This window comes from Nicotiana sylvestris, chromosome 9, assembly GCF_000393655.2.
Source record: "Nicotiana sylvestris chromosome 9, ASM39365v2, whole genome shotgun sequence".
Classification (NCBI taxonomy): Eukaryota; Viridiplantae; Streptophyta; class Magnoliopsida; order Solanales; family Solanaceae; genus Nicotiana; species Nicotiana sylvestris.
The window spans coordinates 133123028-133131922 of record NC_091065.1 but is presented as its reverse complement, the minus strand read 5'-3'; positions in this window follow the sequence as shown (position 1 = coordinate 133131922).

Sequence of the window (8895 nt, the reverse complement as noted above, 5' to 3'; positions counted from 1 at the left end):
CCTGCAAAGCATGAAAAACACTAATCAGAGCATTTTGTTATCACTTTTTACCATAACAACTATACAAGAAGGTGGTTCTTTAGGGCCTAATTATAGTCCAATTCACCTATTACCAGGTAGCTATTATTGTAGGCAAATTCTATGAGTGGTAGATGGTCTTCCCAATTCCCCTTGAAATCTAGAACACATGCTGGTAGCATATCTTCGAGTGTCTGAATGGTACATTCAGCCTGTCCGTCAGTCTGTGGAAGGAAAGCAGTGCTGAGATTCAGTTGTGTGCCTAAACTCTTCTGAAAAGACCTCCAAAACATAGCCGTAAATTGAGCTCCTCGGTCTGATATAATAGATATTAGCACACCATGAAGCCTAACAATCTCATTGATATATAACTTCACATAATCTTCAGCCGTGTAAGTTGTCTTAACTGGCAGAAAATGGGCACATTTTGTAAGTCGATCAACTAGCACCCAGATGGAGTCAAACTTATGATAAGAGCGAGGTAATCCAATAATGAAGTCCATATTAATCATCTCCCATTTCCAGGTCGGAATCTCTATATTCTGAAGCAATCCATCGGGTTTCTGATGTTCGATGTTTACTTGTTGACAATTAGGACACTGAGCTACAAATTCCGCAATAGACTTCTTCATGTTATCCCACCAATATTTCTCATTAACATCATGATACATCTTTGTCGATTCGGGATAAATGGAATATCGGGATTTATGAATCTCAATCATAATCTTATCTCGCAATCCTGCCACATTAGGTACACATAATCGGCCCTGGTATCTCAGTGCCCCATCTTTTGTGATCTTAAAAGCTGTAATCTTACACTACTGAATGCCTTCTCTCAATCTTACTAAGGTAGGATCTTCATATTGACGTGCTTTTACCTCGGCTACCAAAGATGATTCTGCTGTATTGTGTACAGTAACACCTCCGTCATCAGAGTCTAACAATCTGATTCTCATATTGGCAAGTTGATGAAGCTCTTTAGTCAACCCCCATCTACCTACCTCAATATGTTCTAACCTTCCCATTGATTTACGGCTGAGAGCGTCTGCCACAATATTTGCTTTACCGAGATGATACAATATCTCGGCGTTGTAGTCTTTCAGTAATTTAAGCCACCTACGCTGACTCAAATTCAATTCCTTCTGCTTGAAGATGTATTGTAAATTCTTGTGATCTATGTGGATGTCAACATGGACGTCGTATAAGTAGTGCCACCATATTTTCAAAGCATATATTACTACAGCCAATTCCAAATCATGGGTTGGATAATTTTTTTCATGCTTCTTCAACTGTCTTGATGCATAAGCAATCCCCTTCCCACGCTACATCAATACGCACCCCAAACCTATACCTGAGGTATCACAATGCACCACATAACCTTCTGTTCCTTCAGGGAGAGTGAGCACTGGCACGGACGTCAATCGATTCTTTAGCTCCTGAAAACTATGTTCACAAGCGTCAGACCATTAGAACTTGGTAGATTTCTGTGTTAACTTAGGAAATGGTGTTGATATAGAGGAAAAACCTTCTACAAACCGCCTATAATATCTTGCTAGCCTCAGGAAGCTGCGGACTTTTGATGGTGTTGTAGGACTTGGCCAATTCTTCAGTACATCATTCTTCTGAGTGTTGACACTAATACCCTCGTCAGATATCACATGGCCAAGGAATGCTACTGAGTTCAGCTAGAATTCACATTTAGAGAGCTTAGCATATAACTTACGATCCTAAGGCATCTATAATACTATCTGCAAGTGGCCTGTATGTTCCGCCTCCGAACGAGAATACACCAGAATATCATCAATGAATACGATCACAAACATAGCAAGAAAGGGACTGAATACAGTATTCATGAGATCCATAAAAGCTGATGGGTCATTTGTTAGCCCGAACGACATCACCAAGAACTCAAAGTGCCCATATCTTGTCTGGAAGACTGTCTTTGGAATATCCTTCTCCTTAACCCTCACCTGATGATATCCTAAACATAAGTCAATCTTGGAGAAATACTTGGCACCCTGGAGTTGGCCAAAAAGGTCGTCAATCCTTGGAAGTGGATACTTGTTCTTTATAGTAAACTTATTCAACTGTCGATAATCGATACACATCTTTAACGACCCTCTTTCTTCTGCACGAACAAAACTAGCTCACCCCAAGGTGAAGTGTTAGGCCTACTGAAGCCCTTATCCAGCAAGTCCTTCAACTGCGTCTTTAACTCTTGCAACTCTACTGGGTCCATCCTGTATGGAGGAATAAATATGGGTTGAGTGTCAGGAAACACATCAATGCTAAACTCAATCTCCCTTTTAGGAGGAAGTCCTGGGAGTTCATCTGGGAAAACATCTGGAAATTCATTAACCACGGGGATTGATTATATAGTAGGCGACTTCACCTCCACATCCCTAATGCGAACGAGATGATAAATGTAAACTTTTTAGATCATCTTCCTTGCCTTAAGATAGGAAATAAACCTACCTTTCAGTGTAGCACTGTTCCCCTTCCATTCAATGACGGGTTCACTAGGAAACTGAAACCTACTTTTGTCAAGACCCAAACCAAAGGGCCGCAACGAGCACCCGGTGCCTTACTCAACCGAGTACCAACATAACATATCTTTCTTATCATACTATCATGGGTAAATGAGCCAGAAAACCCGTTATAAGATAACAAGAATAAAACATAAGGGAATACTTAACATATGATGACCCAACATGATATAGAAACTCATATATGTGACATGCAGACCTATAAGACTGACATGACCATTTGTAAACTCAAAACATAGGCCGACAAGGCCATACAAGTATCCATACACCTGACATCTGTCTACAAGCCTCTAAGAGTACATAAAATCATAAAGGTCGGGACAGGGCCCCGCCATACCAATCAATACATATCCAAAGCATACTGACCAAATAGGCAACTCCGGAGCAAGTGGAGTGCACCAACACCTTCCGCTGAGCTGATAGCCTACTTGGAGGACTGTCAACCTATCAATCGGGACCTGCGATCATGAAACAAAGCGTCCCCAGGCAAAAAGAATGTCAGTACAAATAAAGTACCGAGTATGTAAGGCAGGAAAATATAAAAAAGAACATTAATGTAAAAAGAGATAGAAGAGATACAACCTGTAACATCTGAGTGCCTCTGGGGGCTACTGACATAAAATGCATAATACATATATATACATTAACTTTTAAAAACATACGCCTCTATGGACATCATCATCCTCATATCGTAGCCAGCCTCAAAGAGGACTCGGTAAAAATATACCCGACCATCATAAGGCTCGGTAGAATCATACTCGGCCACATGGAACTCGGTAAATCCAACTGATCAGTGATTGCACAATAGGTGTCGTACCAGGCCGACTATAGCGTGGCTCGGTAGAGTAAAATAGATACATATATATAATGCATGCTAGACTCATGGAATCACATTCTAAACCTTTCGAAGTAACGTAAGGTCTTTGTACCTCCGATTAACATTTTGAAATTCTATAGGATTCAAGGGTCATACATACTTGCTTAGAATAACTTTATAAGGAAAGAACAACATGGGCAACCTTAGTTGCTAGGAGTTGATCCATTATGAAATAGCATATCGTTTATGTTCATTTCAGTTTAGATCATTCCAAAAGAAAGAAGTAAGTGCCTTAACATACCTTTGAAATCTTCTACCCAATCTTCAAGCAAGCTCAATATAATCTTCTTATGTCTACAATGCGTAAACCGACTTTGTAGTCATCATATAAGCGTTGTAACTGTCATATTTGGAAACCAATATTCTACAAGAAAATGGACAGCATCTCCCCTATTTGTACTACATCCCATATGTTACCAAAACTCACCAAACAGCCCAAACAACATCAATATAATTCATAATAAGCTCTCCGATTTGTTCAACAACCATTTTGAGTGGCAAGCTCGATTTATGATTAACAAAGCATGGTTTGAATCAATTCCTTTTCCATGAATCCACCTACAACATATATAACATCATGCTTATGCTTACCATATCATTTTCAACCCAAAACATCATAAGCATAATCTTCAAATATTGTCCACACACCTAGCACCTTAACCTTTATCGTCAACATTTTATTTTTCATGTTATCTTCTTCAATGCACTGAATTAGCACATAGATAAGCTTAACAACAGCAGCCACAACATAATAAAACTATTTATAACAATTTCTAGCCACAACAATCATATATATAGCCTCAATACATCCCACAAAAATGATAACGATTCCTTATGCCATGTCAATTACTAGCTTGTAGATTTTTACTCAACCAACACATGATTGACCTTGAGAACAACCAAGAACATGATTTACTTACCTTAGGCAGTACATACAACTTGAAATCCCCAGCTGGTATAGCTCACAACAACCCTCAATCACACCATAGCACTATAGGAGTTGTATTCTCTTCTTAAATCAACTTGTGTGTTCATGTTAGTGTGTAAACACTTGTATTTCATCTTGAAACTCTAATATACATGAAGGAGGTACTGATTCTTAGCTTAATCATAAAGAACAACACGAAATCTGAGGTTACTTACCTTTGAAGAACCCTCCAAAATAGCCACAAGATGAAGAACTATGATCTAGCAAGCACCACGGGATTTCTAGTGTTGGATTCATGTTTTTATCTTAGTTTTTTACCCTAGAATCATGGAGGAACCCTTGAAGAGCTTTTAGGAGGGTTTAGGAATTGTTTTGGATGAGAAAAAATGAGTTAAAATGACATATAAATGACTTCAATACAAGCTGAATTTTAAACGAACTTTGTGGGTCCCATGGGAGCTGCTTGCGCAGTCTCGTAAAAATGCGAATATCTCTCTAGTCCAATGTCGTATTGACAAACGGTTTAATGAGTTAGAAACTAGACTCGTAGATCGTTAATTTGATATGTATATTATCCCTTTATTCCAAGTATATTGGGATAAAAGTGCAGCTACATTTGATCTAAATTTCAGCACATTATGAATGCAACTTGTGATGACCTTTGCCAATTTTTGTTCCACAACTCGCTTGACTTAAAACATAACACACGAATATCATATGACTAAAATAACTCATAACTTAACCTCCTAATCATGTTAATCAACATAGTCTCACCCTAAAAGTATATGTTATAACATTCCAAACTTGTCGAATTTCGACGAAACTTATTTTCTTCAATTTGTTTAGTGTCTAAGCTTTTCAAACCTTGTGGTACTTGTTGTTCATGATCTTAAAGATTTTTAACCTCCAAGATAACATGATGAACTTACATTATGTACTCTCAAAAACAATCTCATTTCCGAGCTTACATCAATTGGCTTACGACATACTCTCACGTACGAAAATATGGGATGTAACGTCATTCCACCCTTTTTGGAACATTTGTCCTCGAATGTTGGCTGATTCATTTATCAGTCTCATAACATGTAGCTCTTATGAATACTTTAATATTGTCCTTGATATCTAGGAATCTGTTTTGTAAATAAATCCAAAGGCTAGAGTATTCCCCCCTTAAGCCTCTTTCTCATACCACACCCTGTGGTCGGAATTCTTCCAATCTCGTAACTGTTGTTACCTTCTGTCATGCATCATGTACAACCATGTACTTGTATGTGTGCCTATGAGACTCTTCTCTCCTTTTTCCTCTGACTTTTAGCCAATCTCTAGGCCTCACTTTGTGAACATATACAGAACTATAACAAGATGTCCCTCTAGGCATCTATAGGTGTACTAAAGTTCTTCGCTTGATACTTTGTCGAACTTATGACTATTGATATACCTTGCTTCATAGCCTCGGTTATCTATGCTTATGGTTTTACTACATCTAGATAGGTCATACTATATCCTAACTGTTACTTCAGTTTATTATTATCGAGGTTTGCCACTCAGATCCATGTTACTCTTTCGCTGCTTGTCCTATATGTATAAATCTAAGTCCTTTAATGCTTCCTCATTACTGTTCATCATAATAATGACGGTCTAATCTCATCTCATATTTTTCAACTTTTATCCATCCATTGGTGATTCACTTTAATCTTGATCTATAATCTACCACTGATAACTTCAAACCTCTTACATAATACATTGTTACTAGGGCTCACGTCTCATCGGGGAACATCTAAAATGATTTGCCCGATCCACCTAGGGACGATGCTATACTTGCCTAGAAATTGGCTAAAAGCTGAAGGAAGTAGGAGAGAAGAGTCACATAGGCACACATACAGGCTGCATGATAGAAGGTTGCAACAACTACGAGATTTGAAGAATTCCGACGACAAGTCGTGGTGTAAGAAAGAGACCTAAAGGGGGGAATGCCCTAGCCGTCGAATTTATACACAAAATAGTTGCCTAGATGGTAAGGATAGTAAGAAAATATTCGTAAGAACTATCGGTTATGAGACTAATAAGCGCATCAATCAGCATTTGAGGACGAATGTTCCAAAGGGGGGAATGATGTTACACCTCATGTTTTCGTACATAAGAGTATTCGTAAGTCAATTGATGTAAGCTCAGAAATGAGATAAACTTTGAAATTACATAAAGTAAGTTAATCATGTTACCTTGGAGGTTATAAATTTTTAAGATCATGAATAACGAGTACCAAGAGGGTTGGAAAGCTTAGAAGCTAAACCAATTGAAGAAAATAAGTTTCGTCGAAAGTCGACAAGTTTCGAATGTCATAACATGTACTTTGGGGTGAGATTAGGATTCTTAATATGATAAGGAGGTTATGCCATGAGTTATTTTAGTCGTATGATAGTCATTTGCTACATTTTGAAGTCAAGCAAGTTGTAGAACAAGAGTTGGCAAAGGTCATCACAAGTTACATTCATAAATTTGCTGAAAATTAGGTCAAATGTAGTTGCGATTTTCTCCAAATATACTTGGAATTATGGGGTGATCTACCTACCAAATTGAATATCTATGATTCTAGTTTCTAACACATTAAACCGTTCATCTATACGACATTGGAGTAGAGAGATATTTGCATTTTTGTGAGACCGCGCGAGCAGCTCCCAATGGGACCCACTTAGGCGGTGGTCGACCTACTTCACTTTATAAACGATTAGGACGCCTATTGTTAATTCATTTTCAACTCAACTTCGTCTCCAAACTTCTCCTAACCCTTCTAAACAGATACCACAAGGGTTTTAAGTACTTCCAAAGTTATTACACCATATTTCAATATCAAAACTTAGTTCTAGTGAAGAACAACACCTCTGTGAGGTTGTGCTGTCATTGAGGATTGTTGTGGGCTGTGTTTTGCTGAAATTCCAAGTTGTTGCTACTGGCTAAGGTGAGTATAACTACCTACTAATTGTGCTTAAGCTTTCTTGTCTGTTGGTTAAGTTGTTAGGATGATAAACTACAAGATAATACTTGGATTAGCTTAAGTCACTTCTATGATGTTGCATTGCCATTGAGGGTTGTTGTGAGCCGAATATAACTTAGATTTCAACTTGAAGTTACTGTAGGAGGTATGTGTATTTTGTTCTTGCATGTGCTTAAGGTTATCTTGATGTTGATTAAGTTAAATGGATGGAGTAGATATGAACTAGTGAATAAAGTTACTAATTGAAGATAGTTGGAGTTGGGGATTGTTTCCTTTGTTATAAATATATGGTATAAGGATGGAATCATTGATGAATGACTTCATTATCATGTTAATGATACTGTTAATGTAAGAAGTCTATAAGGGGTGATATGGGTTATACGGATTCCAATCGGAGCTTGCCACTCGTCATGAAATAGTTGTGATTTGTCGTTGTTATATGGTGTCTTGTTATTGATATTTATATGTTGATGGATTTCTCTGGTTGTTGTTGTTGGTATATGGTATTGGAGGAGACCCTTGTTACAGGGGAGATGCTACCCGAATTTACGTAAATGAGCTACTAGCTTAAGTTACAAACTTAGCCTTTGCTCAACACTGATTTTGAATCTCCTTATGCTATGATAGATTGAGTTGACTTGTTTGAAGAGTTGCTTGGAAGGTATTAAGGACTCAACGTGTTTAAGGTATGTTAAGGCACTTCCTTCTTTCTTTTGGCATGATCTAAAGTGAAATAAATACGCTATTTCTTAATGAATCCACTCCTAGCAACTAAGGTTGTCCATGTTGTTATTTCCTTATAAAATTATTCTAAGCAAGTGTGTATGATCCTTGAATCCTACTGAGGTTCATATTGAGGGTATGGATGTCCATAATGTTAATCGAAGGAGCAACAATCTTAAGTCCCTCCGAAAGGTTTAGAACGTGATTCCATGATTCTAGCATGCATTATATATAGTATCTATTTTACTCTACCGAGCCGCGCTATAGTCGGCCGGGTACGACACCTATTGTGCAACCACGTGGCCGGGTACGATTCTACCGAGCCTTATGATGGCCGGGTATATTTTTACCAAGTCCTCTTTAAGGACGGGTACGATATGATGATGATGATGCCCACAGAGGCGTATGCTTTTACAAGTTTATGTATATATATGTATTATGCATTTTATGTCAGTAGCCCCTAGAGGCACTCAGATGTTACAGGTTGTATCTCCTCTATCTCTCTTTACATTACTGTTCTTTTTTATGTTTTCCTACCTTACATACTCGGTACTTTATTCGTACTGACGTCCCTTTTGCCTGGGGACGCTGTGTTTCATTCCCGTAGGTCCCGATAGACAGGTTGACATTCCTCCTAGTAGGCTATCAGCTCAGCGAAAGGTATAGGTGCACTCCACTTGCTCCGGAGTTGCCTATTTGGTCAGTATAATTTGGACATGTATTGATTAGTATGGTGGGGCCCTGTCCCGACCTTTATGATGTGTATGTACTCTTAAAGGCTTGTAGACAGATGTCATATATATGAAAGATT